The sequence below is a fragment of the Mustela lutreola genome, chromosome 1 (genome assembly GCF_030435805.1).
Source record: "Mustela lutreola isolate mMusLut2 chromosome 1, mMusLut2.pri, whole genome shotgun sequence".
NCBI classification, from domain to species: domain Eukaryota; kingdom Metazoa; phylum Chordata; class Mammalia; order Carnivora; family Mustelidae; genus Mustela; species Mustela lutreola.
The window spans coordinates 113,537,252-113,556,270 of record NC_081290.1 but is presented as its reverse complement, the minus strand read 5'-3'; positions in this window follow the sequence as shown (position 1 = coordinate 113,556,270).

Below are 19,019 nucleotides of genomic sequence, written 5' to 3'. Positions count from 1 at the left end.
TTGCAGACAGAGAGAACATTTGGAATGTTTTAATTTAAGGCTAGTGGCCTTTACTTCCTTTACTAAATAGGAATCAAAAGACTGTTGGGATAAATGGCAAACACTATTGATTGGCAACATAAAAGCATTCTTAATCCCTCTTTCTCTTTAGCACTTTCTACAATAAATCCAGGAAAACCAGGTTCTCATTTTCCGGGCCTCCCTTTGATCTTGGGGGTAGACACATGACCCGGTTCTGATGAACTGATAGCAGGAATCTTCTGCGTGGCTTTCTCATAACGCATGAGGGGAATGGAAAAAGACAGATCACTGCACTGCTCCTTCTCTCTCTTTGCCTTGATGTGAATGTGATGTTTACAATTGTGCATCCCTCTGTCAAACGACGTAAGACAAAAAATATGTGGATGAAAGGCCAAGGATACTGGAGAAGACGCTAAAAAATTCTGGATCCTTGATGAAAGTCTGACCAATTCTGAGACCAACAACTGGTAGCCTTGTAAAGAAAACAAGATATGGCCTTATGGTTTAAACCACTGTTAGTTTTTCTGTTTCTTTCAGGAAAAGCATTTCTGAATAGGAAACCGAAACAGGAAATTAGTTGAGGGAGGAAAGACAGGAAGGAATAAACTGATACCAAACTAAGACTTCTGTGTCACACAGAAGTGGCCATAGGTGTGATTCTGTAGAATGAAGAAATGTTCTCTAATTCCAGAACTATTTTCTCATCTATTTTTGATGCTTCAAATTCAATTAGTTTCCTTTTATTATGTAATTAAAGATCAAATTTAAACTGCAAAGATATGTGGCAGAAATAGCCACTGAGAGACAGTGTTGCTATATTATTTCATTAGTTGAGACACCCAGAAAATGATTTTTACAAGCCTGAGGTTGGGGAGCAGATGCATGAGGACTGGAATGTTGACCCTTTATTACATATACCTAGAACAGATAGATTTTATCCACACTTATCTTTACCCCCTCTTTGCAGAAGACACAGAAACATTCATAACTCAGTGCCTATGTACAGACATAGCTTTCAACCAGAAAGATTTATCTCATCTCTTTGTCTTTTTTCAACTCTTCCTTTCAGGACCCAACTCAATAACCATAATCTTAACGTGGGGTATCTCCCAATATCCACAAAGCTAGTTGTTTGTTTTCTGTGCCATCAAAGTATGTCACTTTTATCTTTGTAATAGCACTTACCCTGTGGTAATATTCTATTGACAACTTGTCTCTACCATTTGATGATAAGATTTTTCCTTTCAGGGACTAGATTTTATTATCTTTGTGTCCCTAGCATCAAGCATTGCAACTAGCATATAAGACATAAAATGATTGGGACAGAAATCACATCACTGAGATGGCAGGAACTGGGGAAGTGGGGAGAAAACTGGTACTAAAGAGAGAAGACGGAACTTCCTGGGGAGATACAAATGTTCTATATCTTAGTTGTGGTGTGTAAATAACCACATATATTTGTCAAAAATCATCAAACTGTATATTATATTGTGTATAAACTATATGTCAATATAAACATGTATTGTAAAAGAGTATGTAAGAATAAGGAAATAAACATGAATGAATGCAAAAACACTGATATATTTACCTGAGATTTTTCTATGCTTAGTTTTTTTAAGCATCATCTAAAGCCAAGGCAATGCTTAGCACAAATACAACTTGAATGGTGGGCATTTTAGATAAGCCAGTAAGATTTCTGAACAGAAGTACTTCTAGGAAGTCTTAAATTATTCTATATAATTTGTCTAAGGAGAAAAGTGACTGGTCAATAGGTCCAGTTTAGAGAAAACTTTAGTATTGATTCTAACATAGTACAAAGTAATCCTTTCTAGTACACTAACTCAAATGTAACTTTGCAGTCAGTCTTGGAAGTAGCTTATGTTGATATTAAGAGGAGAGAGCAAGTATACTATAGAAATTTCAAATGAAGTCAATATCTGGACATGTAAAACTTACAAAATATTTTGTCTACACTGTATTTTATCACATTAGATTTCCTCTTCTCACGTATGTTTTAAGATTATCCATGGTCTAGAGAGTTACCCTTACACACTTTTAACATGAAGGTAATCTGACAGCAAATTAAACTGCTGTTGAATTAGAGTTATAATAGATCACTAACCTACTGGGGCACCTGGGCGGCTCAGTTGGTTAAGTGTCTGCCTTGGGCTCAGGTCATGGTCTAGCTGTCCTAGGATGGAGCCATGCATAGGGCTCCCTGCTCAGTGGGAAGTCCGTTTCTCCCTTTCCCTCTATCCTCTTCCCCCAGCTTGTGCTTGTTCTCTCTCTCAAATAAATAAAAAAATTTTTTTAGAAATTACGGACCTACCTTTCCTTTATAAAGACTTAAGCCTAGTTTCTCTTAGGACATAATTTTATATGTTTACTACTACTTCTAATCACCAGAGAAAGGTGGTGTATGTCTATACAGGTATGTATACACGGCACCCATCCCACCCCTCACGAATTTCAGTCTCTCCTCAGAAAAGGCATAATCCTAAAATTAAAAGTGAAACTTTAGACCTGTGTAGAATGTTGTTGTACATGACCTGGAGCAATGTCTGAGATCACATAAAGTTCAGTTGTTTCATTACTTCTTGCTCAATTTTTTAAACTCAGCATTTTCTACAGCACCTGTGGGGGTAGGTTTGGCCTATGTCTGTTTTCCAGTTCTGCTTCTTACCTTCTAAAACATGGGCTGAGTTATGACCATTTAATCTTTCCAAGAGTCCATCTCTTCATTTATAATATGTAAACACAACATCTTCATGATTATAATCATGAAGATTGAATGAAATGATATATGCCTTTTATAAACATAATATCTTCTACTACTTTTATTTTGGATTCCTATCTTAGGACATGGACAAATCAATAACTTTGTTTTTTTGTAACTAGTCATAATACAAGCTTGTTTATTGGTAGAATGAAAAGTGAACATGGGGGCTGGAGTGGGGTGGTTCAGTTGGTTAAAAGTCTACCTTCTGCTTAGGTCATGATCCCAGGGTCCTGGGATTGAGTACTGCATTGGGCTCCTTCCTCAATGGGGAGTCTGCTTCTTTCTCTGTGTCTGCCTGCTGCTCCTTCTGCGCTGCAATCTGACAAATTTTAAAAACCTTAAAAAAATAAGTAAACATGGGAAAATTTCAGAGATGTTGCATTTAATTCAACATGTATTTATTAAGCACTCATTATACACATAGGTATTATAGTAGACACCTGGGACACAATACTTTCCTGAAGTTCATTATAATATGACTAAGTCTCTCTTTTTTTTTTGGCATAAGTGAAGATTTGTGTATAGAAATGCACCAGATTTCTTTACATTGATTTTGTATCCTGCAGCCTTACTGAATTCATTTATGAGTTCTAGTAGTATCTTGGTGAAGTCTTTAGGGTTTTCTATATATAGCATGTCACCTGAAATAGTATAAGTTTTACTTCTTTCTTACCAATTTGGATGTCTTTTTTTCTGTTTACTTATCTGATTGCTGTTGCAAGGACTATGAGTACTATTTTGAATAAAAGTAGTGAGACTGGAAATCTTTGTCTTGTTCCTGACCTTAGAGGGGAAAAATAAGCTCACTTTTTCACCACTGAGTATGAGGTTAGCTGTGGGCTTTTCACATATGGCTTTTATTATGTTGAGGTAGTTCCCTCTAAACCAACTTTGTTGAGGGTTTTTATTATGAATGGATGTTGTACTCTACCAAATGTTTTTTCTGCATCTATTAAAATGATTATATGGTTTTTATCCTTTCTCTTATTGATGTAATATATTCCATCGATTGATTTGTGAATATTGAACCACCCTCGCATTCCAAGAATATATCCCACTTGATAGTAGTGAATGATTTTTTTAATGTATTGTTAGGCTTGGTCCGCTAATAGTTTTTTGAGGATTTGTATCTATTTTCATCAAAGAATCGGCCTGTAGTTCTCTTTTTCGTAGTGTCTTCATCTGGTTCTAGTATCAGGGTAATGCTGGCCTCAGAGAATGAATTTAGAGGTTTTCCTTCTTCTTCCACTTTTTGGGAATAGTTTGAGAAGAATAGGTATTATGTCTCCTTTAAATGTCCAGTGGATGGTATGCTTGGGTGGGTCAGTTGGTTAAGTGTCTTCCTTCTGCTTAGATCATGATCCCAGGGTCTTGGGATCAAGCCCCACATCTGCACCCTGCTCAGTGGGGAGCCTGCTTCTCCCTCTGCCTGCCACTCCCCCTCTCTCTGGCAAATAAATAAAATCTTTAAAATAAATAAGTAAACAAATAAATAAGTAAGTATCTGGTAGAATTCCCCTGTGAGGTCATCTGGTCTTGAACTTTTGTTTGTTGGCAGTCTTTTGACTACTAATTCAATTTCACTGATTCAATGACACTTAACCAACTGAGCCCCCCAGGCACCTGATGGTTATGTAAGTTCTTTACTCCTCTCCCCGTGCTGGTAGCTGGTCTGCTCAAATTTTTGTATCTGTTCCTGATTCAGTTTTGGTAAGTTAAAGAGGTCTAGGAATTTATCTCTTTTTTCTATGTTGTTAAATTCTCTGGCATAAAATTTTTCATAATATTCTCTGACAATCTTTTGTATTTCTGTGCTATTGGATGTTATGTCTCTTCTTTCATTTCTGATTTTGTTTATGTGAGTCCTCCAGCTTCTGGTTTCATTGCTCTATTCTACTGTTTTTTAAATTTCTAAATCATTTATTTCTGCTATACTCTTTATTATTTCCTTCCCTCTACTGGTTTAGGGTTTTGTTTGCTCTTTTTCTAGCTCTTTAGCTGTAAGGTTAGGTTGTTTGCGATTTTTTCTTGCTTCTTGAAGTAGGCCTGTATAAACTTCTCTCTTAGATCCACTTTTGCTGCATCCAGAAGCTTTTGGACTTCTGTATTTTCATTTGTCTCCATGTATTTTCTTACTTATTTTTTGATTTCTTAGTTGCTTAGTAGCATTCATTGCTTAGTAGCATGTTGTTTAGCCTCCATGTATTTGTGCTTTTTTTCCAGATTTTTGCTTGTGGTTGATTTCTAGTTTCATAGCATTGCGGTCAGAAAAGATGCACGGTAGGACTTAGATCTTTTTGAATTTGTTGAGACTTGTTTTGTGGCATAATATGTGATCTATTCTGGAGAACATTCCATGTGTGCTTGAAAAGAATGTGTATTCTGCTGCTTTAGGATAGAATGTTCTGAATATATCTGTTAAATCCTTCTGGTCCACTCAGAGCAACTATTTCTTATTAATTTTCTGTTTGGATGATCTCTCCATTGATGTGAGTGGGGTGTTAAAGTCCTCTACTATTATATTACTATTCATTAGTTCCCTTATGTTTGTTATTAACTGCTTTATATTATTTGGCTACTCCCATGCTGGGTGCATAAATATTTATAATTATTTTATCTTTTTGTTAGATTATCCCCTTTATTATTATGTAGTGTCCTTCTTTGTCTCTCTTGGAAGTCTTTATTTTAAAATCTTTTTTGCTTGGGATCCTGGGTGACTCAGTCAGTTAAGTGGCTGACTCAGTTTCAGCTCAGGTCATGATCTTAGGGTTGTGAGATAAAGTCCTGCAGAGCCTACTTAAGATTCGCTCTCTTCCTCTCTCTTTCCACACCCCCTCCAAAAAAAAATTTTTTTTTTAATTTTTTTTTAAAGATTTTATTTATTTATTTGACAGAGGGAAATCACAAGTAGATGGAGAGGCAGGCAGAGAGAGAGAGGGAAGCAGGCTCCCCGCTGAGCAGAGAGCCCGACGCGGGACTCGATCCCAGGACCCCGAGATCATGACCTGAGCCGAAGGCAGCGGCCCAACCCACTGAGCCACCCAGGCGCCCCCCAAAAAAATTTTTTTAATTAAAAATTATAAAGTCTATTTTGTCCAATACTGCTGACTTGGCTTTCTTTTTCATATCCATTTGCATGATAAATGCTTATCTACACCTTCACTTTCAAGGTGCATGAGTTTTAGGTCTGAAATGAGTCTCTTGTAGGTAGCATATAGAGAGCTCTTGCCTTTTTAAAAAGCCATTCTGTCCCCCTACGTTTTTTGATTGGAGTGTTTAGTCCATTTACATTCAAAGTATAGGTAGATATATACTCATTGCCAGGGGCACCTGGGTGGCTCAGTGGGTTAAAGTCTCTGTCTTCGGCTCAGGTTATGATCCCAGGGTCCTGGGATTGAGCCCCACATCAGGCTCTCTGCTCGGCAGGGAACCTGCTTCTCCGTCTCTCTCTGCCTGCCTCTCTGCCTACTTGTGATCTCTGTCAAATAAATAAAATCTTAAAAAAAAAAAAAAAGATATATAATCATTGCCAATTACTTGTTTTATGGTTGTTGTCATTATAGTTCTTCTCTGTCTTTCTTTAATGGTATACTTGGATTCCTTTCTCTGTATTTTTTGCATAGGTGTTATTGGTTTTTGATTTATGTTATTGTTTGGTTTGTATATAACATCTTCTGCATACAGAAGTATATATTAAGTTGAAGGTCATGTAAGTTTCTTTTTTATTTAAGATTTTATTTATTTATTTGACAGAGAGAGAGTGAGCAAGCAGGAGGAACAGCAGAGGGAGAGGGAGAAGCAGGGTCCCTGCTGAGCAAGGAGCCCCATATGGGACTTAATCCCAGGACCCTGGGGCCATGACCTGACTGAAGGCAGACACTTAACCAACTGAGCCACCCAGGTGCCCAATGGTCATGTAAGCTTCAACGAATTCTTTACTCCTCTCCCCCTGACATTTTAAGTATAAGATGCCATACTTAATGTCTTTTTATTTTATAACTCCCTTGACTGATTTTTATAGATCTACTTATGTTTACAGCTCTTGAGCTTCCTACTTTTCTCAAGTAGGAAGAGTTCCCTTTAAATATATCTTGCAGGGCTGGCTTAGTGGTCATGAACTCCTTTAACTTCTGTTTGTCTAGGAAACTCTTTATTTCTCCCTCTATTTTGTTTTGTTTTGTTTTTTAAGATTTTATTTATTTGACGGAGAGAGATCACAAGTAGGTAGAGAGGCAAGCAGAGAGAGAGAGAGGAGGAAGCAGGCTCCCTGCTGAGCAGAGAGCCCGATGTGGGAATCGATCCCAGAACCCTGATATCATGACCTGAGCTGAAGGCAGAGGCTTAACCCACTGCGCCACCCAGGCGTCCCTTCTCCCTCTATTTTGAATGATAATCTTGCTGGATGAAGTATTCTTGCAAATTTTTTTTTCTTTTCATCTCCCCCCCTTTTTTTTTAAGATTTTATTTATTTATTTGACAGAGAGATCATAAGTAGGCAGAGAGGCAGGCAGAGGGAGAGAGAGAGAGAGAGAGGAGGAAGCAGCCCCTCCACCAAGCAGAGAGCCCGATGTGAAGCTTGATCCCAGGACCCTGAGATCATGACCTGGGTCAAAGGCAGAGGCTTTAACCCACTGAGCCACCCAGGTGCCCCTCTTTTCAAGCACTTTTAATATATTGTGCCACTCTCTTCTGGCTTGCAAAGTTTCTGTTGAAAAATCAGCTGACAGCCTAATGAGGAAGTGGCAGGAGTTGGGGGGAGTGTGCCTTTGTATGTAACAGTGTTCTTTTCTCAGGCTTCTTTTAACATTCTCTTTTTAACACTACTTTTGCCATTTTAATCACTGTCTTAGTGTAGACTTCCTTGTGTTGATTTTGTTGAGGGAATCTTCTGTCTCCTGGATTTGGATTTCTGTTTCCATCTCCAGGTTCAGGAAGTTTCAGCTATTATTTCTTCAAATAAATATTCTGTCTCCTTTTCTCACTCTTCTACTTCTGAGATCACTATAATGAGAATGTTATAATGCTCTGGTGTCGCTGAGTTCCCTTAGGCTATTCTCAATTTTTATTATTTTTTCTCTCACCTGTTCAGATTGATTGCTGTCCATTGCTCTGTCCTCCAGGTCACTGATCCATTCTTCTGTTTCCTCTAGTCTTCTATCTATTCCATCTACTGTATATTTATTTTCATTTATTGAGTTCTTTATCTCTGGCTGGTTCTTTTTTATGTTTTTTTATCTCTTTGTTAGAGATCTCACTGATGTCTTCTACTCTTTTCTCAAGTCCAGTGAGTATCTTTATGATCATTACTTCAAACTCTCTATCTGGCACATCACTTATCTCTGTTCCACTTAGGTCTCTTGCTGTAATTTTGTCCTGTTCTTTCATTTGGGACATATTCCTCTCTCTCTGCATTTAGTCTACCTCTCTGTTTTGGTTTCTGTGTGTTAGAAAAGTCAGCTATGTATCCTACTCTATAAAGTAGTGGTCTTATGAAAAAGAGGTCCTCTGGTGTCCTGCAGTGCAGGACTAAAGACTGTCACTAGAACCTGGTGCTTCAGGGGTGTTTCCTATGTGTGTTGCTGCACACAGTTATTGTATTTACCAATTTTTTCATCAGTCTAGTCATCTGTGGTGGTTTTCTTTAACTGTTGTGGGCAGTATTTGGTCCATGCAGTGTTAATGGACCAGTCTGGGACTTGAGTTAGTGAGACCAGACATTTTTCAGAGTTGCAGTAGCACCAAAATGCAGGGCACTTTACCTGTGTTTTCTCTGGAGAAGCTTTCATTGGTGGGAAGGGCCTGCAGTCAGACCAGCTGTCTGCCCCAGACCACTGCTGGGGGCACAGTCAAACTAGTGTGGTTGTCATTTCTTCTGCCTTAGATAGGAGTCACTCTGGAGTAGTACAGCTTCTGTCAGGGCTGCTTGTACACTGCTAGACTTGTAGTCACTGCTTTGGATGGGCTCTGGCCAAGAGTTTATTGGGCGTGACAGATCTGCAAAGTGCACAGGGGCAGGACATGCAGTGTGAGCGAGGTTTGCATGCCCATCCTCTCCAAGAGGGGACCTATAGCCATGTGGACTGAGGCTATCCTGGTTGGAAAGGGTAGATCCACAGAAGTGCAGAGGGTGGTGAGTAAGTTAGGTAATGAGTGTCAACACCTTTTTGTTCCCTCAGGTGGCTATGTATTTATGCTTGGGGAATGGGGAAGGAAAACGGCACCTGCCCTCTCCTTTGTTCCAGGACAAATACTCCATTAATCTCTGCCCCGCCAGCATATCTTTTGAGATTAGTAAAGAAATCTTCTGGTATTCTCCAAGTATTTCTCAGACTGCCATTTCTATGTTATATCTCTGCTTGCTTTTAGTTGTGCTGTCCCTTAAGGGTGAGGACTCAGTTTTCTCTTGCCCTCCCAGTTCTTCCAGGGCCACGCCCTCTGATTTTATTTAATTTTTGCTCTTTTCAGTTTGATTGTTTGTTTGTTTTTATCTTTCAGAGCCTGCTGATTTTTAAAGTATTGAGTTGTAAGTCCTACTCGTTGTGTGAACTCATAAAATTTTGCCCTTTTGGTCTTCAAAGCCAAATATTATGTAGATTCATCTCCCCCATGTCAGTTCCCTGGTGTGAGGGTCTGTTTTTCTCTCCTCACTACACCCCTGGTGTCGTGTCCCTCCCTCCAGCATACAGTCCCATTGTCTATTTAGTTCCCAACCATGTCTCTGCTCTTCCTATCCTCTTCAGTGTGACCTCTTCTCCACATTTAGTTCTAAAGTTTGTTCTGCCAGTTTTTGGATCATTTTCGGGGTTATTTACACTGATGTGAGTATTATTTAGTTGTATCCATAGGACAAGTTGGGACTTGGGTTTTCCTACCCTGTCAAGGTTGGTTTCTTCTGCAGGCATCTTTCCTGGACTTGTATATGTCCATCTTTTTCCTGTCTTTTCATGATCTTTCCTCTGAGTGAATCTGTGTCCTCATCTCCACTTCTTATAAGAACAAGAGTTGTATTAGATTAAGTCCACCCATGACTTCATTTTTTCTTTTTTTCCCATGTGACCTCATTTTATCTTGATTACTTCTTTAAAAATACTATCTCCAAAACAGTCACATTCTGAGATACTGGGGGTTAGGATGTCAACATATGAATTTTGGAGAGATACAATCAAGCCCATAACAACTTCTTATTGTATTACATCAAGAGGCACATAAGATCAAGTTCACAAGATCTCTCTATTCTAAGGATGCATGTTTTGCTTCGTAATTAGTAAATCATCTGTGGGATGAAAACTTAAATATCCTATGATTATCCTGTTCCTTGCCATCTTTTCACCCATTTGTTTTACCATCAGCCATTAATGATTCTTCCCTAAATTATTATTTGAAGAATGCATAATAGTGATTTTTCTAATTTCTTTCCTCTGAATTTATTAGCTTGAAAGAAGCATTACTGAACCAAAGACATAGGCTTCAATAAAGAGTCATGGATGACATATTTATAGTTATCTATAAGGAGTACAACGAATTGGGGTACCTGAGTGGCTCAGTCGTTAAGCATCTATCTTTATCTCAGGTGGCTCAGTCCTTAAGCATCTGTCTTCGGCACAGGTCATGATCCCAGTGTCCTGAGATCAAGTCCCACATTGGACTCCCTGCTCCGCGGGAAGCCTGCTTCTCCCTCTGTTGAAGAATTAATAAATTCATTAGGATGAATTTATTACATTCTTTTGTAAAGATAGATCTTTAGTCTTACTGTATGCCAATTCAGTGTTTATATAACAACAAAATCTATAACTGCTTAAGAACCTTTAATCCTATCCTCTGCCATGAGGGTTAAGAACAAACTCCCTTACATGGCCTCCATAGGACTTCAGCCATTTCTATCCTTGTCATAAATTTACCTCTCTGTTGGTTAACTTCTATTCCTTCCTTCAGAACTCAGCTTTCACATTCTCCCTGGCTTCTTCCACCAAAATCACAAGAGCCCCTCTAGCACCCTATACTTTCACTATTAAAGCATAATTTGTACTATTTGGTAATTTATGATTAATTGTCTTCCTAATAGAAATTAAGTCCTCTGAAGAAAGGAATCACATCAGCCTTGTTCATTTTTCTATATCTCATCCCTTCTCATAGTCCTTGGCACAGCACAGGTACAGAATTCGCCTGGGTGGCTCAGTGGATTAAGCCTCTGCCTTCCACTCAGGTCATGGTCTCAGGGTCCTGGGATCGAGCCCCACATCAGGCTCTCTGCTCTGCAGGGAGCCTGCTTCCTCCTCTCTCTGCCTGCCTCTCTGCCTACTTGTGATCTCTGTCTGTCAAATAAATAAATAAAATCTTTTAAAAAAAAAAGAATTCATTGTACTCTTTCTTGAAAAAAATATTTTATTTATTTATTTGACAGAGAGAGAGAGAGAAAGAGTGAGAGAGAGAATACAAGCAGGGGGAAGCAGCAGAGGGAGAAGCAGGCTTCCTGCAGAGCAGGGAGCCCAATGCAGGACTTGATCCCAGGATGCTGGGATCATAACCTGAGCCAAAGATAGATGCTTAACGACTGAGCCACTCAGGTACCCCAATTCGTTGTACTCCTTATAGATAACTAGAAGTATGTCATCCATGACTCTTTATTGAAGCCTATGTCTTTGGTTCAGTAATGCTTCTACTTTCAAGAATACAGACATGAGGGAGCCTGCTTCCCTCTCTCTCTCTCTGCCTGCCTCTCTGTCTACTTGTGATCTCTCTCTGTCAAATAAATAAATAAATAAATCTAAAAAAAAAGAATACAGACATGAATAATGTAAAGCATTTATAATATTATCAAATAACTAAGTAGGAACAATCCACAAACAACATATATTGCACAAAAATGTAAAATGTGAAAATTGAATTTATCCCCAGAATTGTGTTTTGACTAAGTCTAAATAGATATGGCAGTAAGAATGGCTGAAGGAAAAGAATAACTTATTTTATTTTGGAAAGTCTTGGTAAAGACCAATTCAAAAAGAAAAAATTTATATAAAGAACTGATTAGAATGATACAGTTTGAGTTAAATATATGGTGAAAAATGATATTTGCACAATGGCAGATGTAAAAGGATAATTTCAAAGCAAGCATTACTACAAGAAAATGAGATGCCACAAGTACAGATGTGGAAAGTTTTGACTGGATGTGTGAATTGAATGTTTCAAAGTATCAAGCACCATCCTGACATTGTGGGTGTAGAAAATGACAAAATGATGACCACACAGTATCATGAGGAAACTGTGTGAAGTCTTGTGTATTTGTGTGTGTGAACTCAAGTTTCTGGTTGAAAGTATTCTGACAATTTTAAAACATAATTAACTAGAAAAAGAAAAAGAGAAAAAAATTAGGATAAAAAAATCAAATAAGGAAAAGATACAACATAGGATTTTTTTCTTTAATGGGAAGTTATTGAATATCAAGCATTATATATTTTTAATGAAATTAATTTTAAGATTTAATAAAATAAAATTCCATTCTAGATTTGAGAATAAAAATTTTCTAACTAAACTACTTTGCTGCATGTTTGACTTTTATAGCAGGATCTATAAAAGTCAGAGTCTTTCTTTTAATTCCAAAAATTAATATTTGAAAGTTTAATCAGTTTTCCACAGGCCTTTCTTTTTTTTCTTCCAAATTTTTATTTAAATTCTAGTTAGTTAACATGTAGTGTAATATTGGTTTCAGGAGTAGAATTTAGTGATTTGTCACTTATATATAACACTCAGTGCTCATCATAACAAGTGACCTCTTTAATAACTATCGCCCATTTAGCCCATCCCCTACCCTCTCCTTCCATCAAACTTGAGTTTATTTTCTATTATTGATTTCAATTTCAGTTCTCAAAAACTGAGAGCTTTTCCTCTATAGTCAGTAACAAGACAGGAATGTCCACTGTCATCATTGTTATTTAATATAGTACTGAAACTCCTAGGCACAACAGATAACAACAACAAAAGGCATCCAAACAGGCAAGAAAGAAATAAAATTTTTATTATTTGCAGATGACATGATACTTCATGCAGAAAACCTGAATGACTCCACCAAACAAACAAACAAACAAAACTGTTAGAACTGATAAACATATTCAGTAAAGTCGCAGGATACAAAATCAATATACATAAGTCTGTTGCATTTCTATATACCAGTAATGAAGCAGCAGAGAATTAAGGAATCAATCCCATTTACAATTGCCCCCAAAACAATAAGATATCCAGGAATAAACTAAACCAAAGAGATAAAAGACCAAAAAGATAAAAGATAAAAACCAAAAAGATAAAAGAGATAAAAGACTGCTCTGAAAACTACAAAACACTGATTAAAGAAATTGAAGATGTCACAAAGAAACAGGAAAACATTCCAATGCCATGGATTGCAAGAACAAATATTGTTAAAATGTCTAAACCCAAAACAATCCACACATTTAATGTAATCCCCACAGCATTTTTTACAGAGCTAAAACAAACAGTCTTAAAATTTGTATGGAACCACAAAAGACCTGAATAGTCAAAGGAGACTTGGGGGGTGGGGGAGCAAAACTGGAAGCATCACAATTTCAAGCCTTCAAGTTACATTACAAAGCTGTAGTGATCAAGACAGTATGGTACTGGCACAAAAAAAACCCACGAAGGTCAGTAGAACAGAACAGAAAACCCAGAAATGGATCCACAACTATACAGCCAATTAATCTTTAACAAAGATTAATTTCCAAAGCAGGAAAGAACACACAATAGGAAAAAGATAGTATCTTTAACTTGTGAAAATTGGACAGCAAAATGCAAAAGAATGAAACTGGGCTACTTTCTTACACCATACACAAAAATAAATTCAAAATCAATTAAAGACCAAATTGGAGACATGAAACCATTCAAATCCTAGAGGAGAACACACATAGGCAGTAAACCCTTTGACATCGGCCACAGCAAATTCTTTCCAGATATGTCTCCTGAGGCAAGGGAAACAAAAGCAAAAATGAACTTACTGGAACCTCATCAAAATAAAAAACTTCCACACAGGAAGGAAACAATCAACAAAATGAAAAGGTGACTTTTGGAATGGGAGAAGATATTTGCAAATGATATATATGTGATAAACGGTTAGTATCCAAAGTAAATAAAGAACTTATAAAACTCAACACCTAAAAGATGTATAATCCAATTAAGAAATGGACAAAAGATATGAATAGACATGTTCCCAAAGGAGACATACAAATGGCACAGATATGTGAAAAGATGCTCAATGTCATTGATCATTAGGGAAATACAAATCAAAACTATAATGAGATATCACCTCACATCTGTCAGAATGGCTGAAATAAAAAAACTCAAACAACAATTATTGGTAAGGATGTGGAGAAAAAGGAACCCTCTCGCACTGCTGGTGGAATTGCAAATGGGTACAGTCACTGTGGAAACAGTATGAAGGTTCCTTAAAAGTTAAAAATAGAACCACCTTATGATCCAGCAATTGCACTACTAAGTATTTACTCAAAGAATACAAAAGTACTAATTCAAACATACTATTTACAGCAAAATTATTTACAATAGCCAAATTATGGAAAGACTCCAAATGTCCATCAACTGATAAATGAATAAAGAAGAGGCACACGCACACACACACACACAAACACACACACCACACACAAATATTACTCAGCCATAAACAAGAATAAAATCTTGCCATTTGCAAAAATATGGATAGAGCTACAGAATATTATGCTAAATAAAATAAGTCAGAGAAAGACAAATACCATACGATTTCACTCATATGTGGAATTTATGGAACAAAACAAATAAACAAAGGGAAAAGAGAGAGAGAGAGAGGCAAACCAAGAAATAGACTTGAGAACTATTGAGAACCAGCTGATGGTTAACAGAGGGGAAGTGGGTGGGTGGGTGGATGGGTTAAATAGGTGATGGGGATTAAGGAGGGCACTTGTCAGGATGAGCATCAGATATTGTATGGCAGTGTTGAATCACTACATCGTTATACCTGAAACTAATATTACACTCTGTTAAATAACTGGAATTTAAATAAAAACTTAAAAAATAAAAGGCCCATACAAGCATGGAATAATCATGAATTCCACCAGTTTTAAGGATTGAGGACCTCTTTGTCATAATTTCTCAATGTAAAAAAAAAAAAAAAAAAATCCTCAATGTGAATTTCACAGAGCACTAGGAGCTCCATGAAAGTCCTGAAATTATGTATAGTCAATCACATGCATATGGAGGTTTTGGAAGGCATTCCATGGCTATTTATTTATTTGTTTGAGAGAGAGAGAGAGAGAGAGAGAGAGAGAAAGCATGTGTGTGCAAGCATGGAGGGGATAGAAGAAGGAAAGAGACAATCTTAAGCAGGCTCTCTGCCCAGCACAGAGCCCCACGCAGGGCTTGCTCTCAAGGCTTTGAGATCACGACCTGAACCGAAATCAAGAGTCAGATGCTTAACCAACTAAGCCACCCAGGTGCCCCTCCATGACTTTTTAAAGATCAGATTCTCAAAAGAGTTTCATGGCCATCCCCTCTACCTCAAGAAATCAGGAATTACTACTCTGGGAAAGAAGTATTTGCTTATAAACTGGTAATATTTGTCTCAGTCATGTTACTAAGGAAGGAAGATCTACTTAGTTTTATGACTTGGTATCTTGTCTTTTCCATTTCATATTTGTGTGTGGGAGGTAAGATTAGTTTACACAAGTTTCCATTACCAACTAGGTGTGGTTCACATTTTTAAGGTATCAAGTTAAGAAGGGATCCAGGTCTGCAAATCCCATTTTTAATCTCTGTTGCTGTTTATTATTTTGTTTGGCTTTTTATTTAATTCAAATTTGGAAGGAATTTCCTTGAATTGGTTCATGATTTTATTTTGGTAAAGATAAAGCAAAAAGAAATAAAAATAAAATTTCCACAAAGTCTTTCCTCCTGTTTAATGAGGAAATTTGAGGCTTCTATAAAACATTTTCACTGGGCCTATTTCAAAGCTAACAAGTAATTAACAAGATTCTGGCAGCTGTCTTAGTCAGGAGTTTATGGAGAAACAGAACTGGTAGGATATGCTTTCTGTATAGAAAGCGATTTATTATGAGGAATTTACTTACTCAACTTAGAGGCTAAGAATTCCCTCTACAAGCTGGAGATCCAGGGAAGCCAGTGGTGTACCTCCCGTCCAAGACCCAAATCTGAAGGCCTGAGAACAAGCTCAAAGGCAAGAGAAGATGGATGTCCCGGGTCAAGCAGAGAAAGCGAATTTGCCCTTCTTCTACCTTTTTCTTCTATTCACGCCTTAAAGAATGAGGTGTCGTCCACCTCATTGGGAGGGCAATCTTCTTTAGTCAGTCTACCAATTCAAAGGCTCAACTCTTCCAAAAACACTCTCAGTGGACCCATTTAGAAATGTGTTTTACCAGAAATCGATACCTAAAACTAACATCACAGCAGCTGTACATAAATATTTATTTTAACTTAAAAAGTAAATTCTATCCCCATAGGGACTCTTGAAGCAACCATTTGTTTCTGAAATCTTAGTCACCACATCTGAGTAGTCCTGCTGACAAAATTCTACTTTAAAATCTGTTATTCTAGAAACTTTATCTTAATTACCAATTGAATCACCTTCTACAAATTAGAAATATGCTTTTTTGTGACCAAGTATATATTTCTAAAAAGAGGTGACTTTAATTTTTACTACTGAGAAAGAGAAATTAGGTACTATTTTGGGAAATAATTCTTTTGGAAAGGAAGATAGAAAGAAAGTATGAAGACACACTAAGTATTGAATGTTGATTTCTGGACTCAGCCACTTCAAAATTGAGGGGAACAGGAAATGAGCCCAAGATTTCCAGACAGTCTCTGAGTCTAGGTATTTAGAGACAAAAAAATAAGTAACATTTTACTTCTAACTGGAAGAATCAGTATACTTGAAACAAAATGTAGGAAAATATTTGTATATGTTCTAATTATTATCTATTACTGCACAACAAAATAACCCCCGAATTTCCTGGTTTAAAATAATAGACACTTTATTATATCTTAAGATTCTGTGGGTCAGAAATTTGGGCCACGCTTGCTAAGTGATTCCAATTTTATCATTTCGTTCTACTTACTAGTTGGAGTACTTTTACAAAATAATTTTTGAGAAAATTTTATATATGTGACACAGAGAGAGAGATCATAAGTAGGCAGAGAGGCAGGAAGAGGGGTAGGGGAAAGCAGGCTTCCTGCTAAGCAGAGAGTCCCATGTGGGGCTGGATCCCAGGACCTGAGACCACAACCAGAGCCAAGGCAGAGGCTCAACCCACTGAGCCACCCAGGTGCCCCTAGTTGGAATACTTTTATAAAGAAACATTTCCTTCATCTATTCTTTGATTACCTAGTAGAAAAGTAAAGGCAATATAAAAGCTTGATTCTTTTCCCACACTTACCAGTTTTCATAATAATGAATTATCTTCTCCTTTCACTCTCCAAAAACAATGAGGCTTTAAAAAATACCATAAAGAACTCATAAATTTAAACACATTTGATCGCTTTCAAATAACTAAAATTTTTAACCTTATTCAATTTCAAACTTCTCCATCAATGGCCAGTAGTAGGAGGCTCTTTGAGTTGGCTCCTGAATCTTTTTGACATGATGTTAGTGGTCTTTGATAACTTTTTTGCTTATGGTATGGGAAGATATTCCAGGCTCATCCTGTACATTTCCTATCCTAGAATGGTGTCTGTTCTTTTTCCAGGAAGGATGGGTGTGTGTGTGTGTATCAAACTTCCTAGGTTCCTGCAGATATTTCCAATTCAAATAAAAGACCACTCTGCATTCTAGGATTTGCACTCTAACCTCTTTGTTTCTTTCTTTCTTTTTTTTTTTTTAATTTTATTTACGTATTTGAGAGAGAGATTGAGTGAGAGAGAGCTCACAAGCAGGGGGAGAAGGTAGAGAGAGAAGCAGATTCCCCACTGAGCAGGGAGCCCAATGTGGGACACATGACCTGAGCTGAGGGCAGATGCTTAACTGATTGAGCCACCCAGATGCCCCACACTCTAACATCTTTCTATCACATCTGTACCTCCTTTCTTCTACTTGAAAATCCTGGCTTCCAAAGAAATAGGATATAATGAAGTTATTTATTTGCTTTATTCAAAAATGTACACAGAAAAGTCTCAGAATAACAATACTAATATACTTATTCCAATACAATCACTGAAAATTAAAAAAAAAAAATTCATATGTTCCTACCATTCACTTCCAATTTTAAAAGGGGTGCACCGACAGGTCATATAACCATTATATGCTATTCTTTTCCTTTTAAACCTCTTACTGTCTTTGTTCTACAAATAACCATATATCTAATGTTCAATATATGTCCTTTTGTGTTGTTAGTACAGATATTTTGGTTTTATGAAGTTCATTCTCTAATAAATTCTGTAGAAGTGCTCATGAGAATAATATCCACAGAGATCTTGCATGATGCTAAGAGTCCGTTTGTGTCTTTATATTTGAAAAGCGCTTTTGCTCAATATAAAATCTTTGGATCACATTTTATTTCTTTGAGCCTCCTATATACAATATTCCATTTTCTTTCAGCATAAAAGCTTGCCATTAAAACTATAATAATAATATAATTTTTTTCTCTTATTTTTGTCTAAATGTTGAGGGAATTTAAAAAATTTAAGTCTAAATTTTACTAGAACAGGGCTTGGTACTCACCATCTTGGTTGATATTTTGGAGTAAATGATGTGCTCTTCCAATATATGGTTTCAAATCTTTGATATTTTCAGGGAATGATTTTTGAATTATAGTTTTTAGTTACTTCTCCACAGTTTTGCTTCTGTAATGATTCCTATTATAATTATGTTGGATCTTCTTTGCTTATCTTCAATATTTATTATTTTCTCTTGAAATCTATTTACCTTCCCATTTTTATGTTTTTTTTTTCTTCCCTTTTCACCCTTTCTCTTTAGGCATTATCTGTTATGTTTATTTAACTAGATGTTACATCTAGTTTAATTTTCATCTCTGAAATATTTTTTTCTTTTACTTTTCTTCCCTTCTTGAGTGGTATCATCTCTTTCCCGAGTTGTTTTTGTGGTTGTTGTTGTTAATTCTAATTCAAGGGGTGCCTGGATGACTCAGTTGGTGGAACCTGCAACTCTTGATCTTGTGATTTCAAGCCCAAGATTGGGTGTAGAGCTTACATTTAAAAA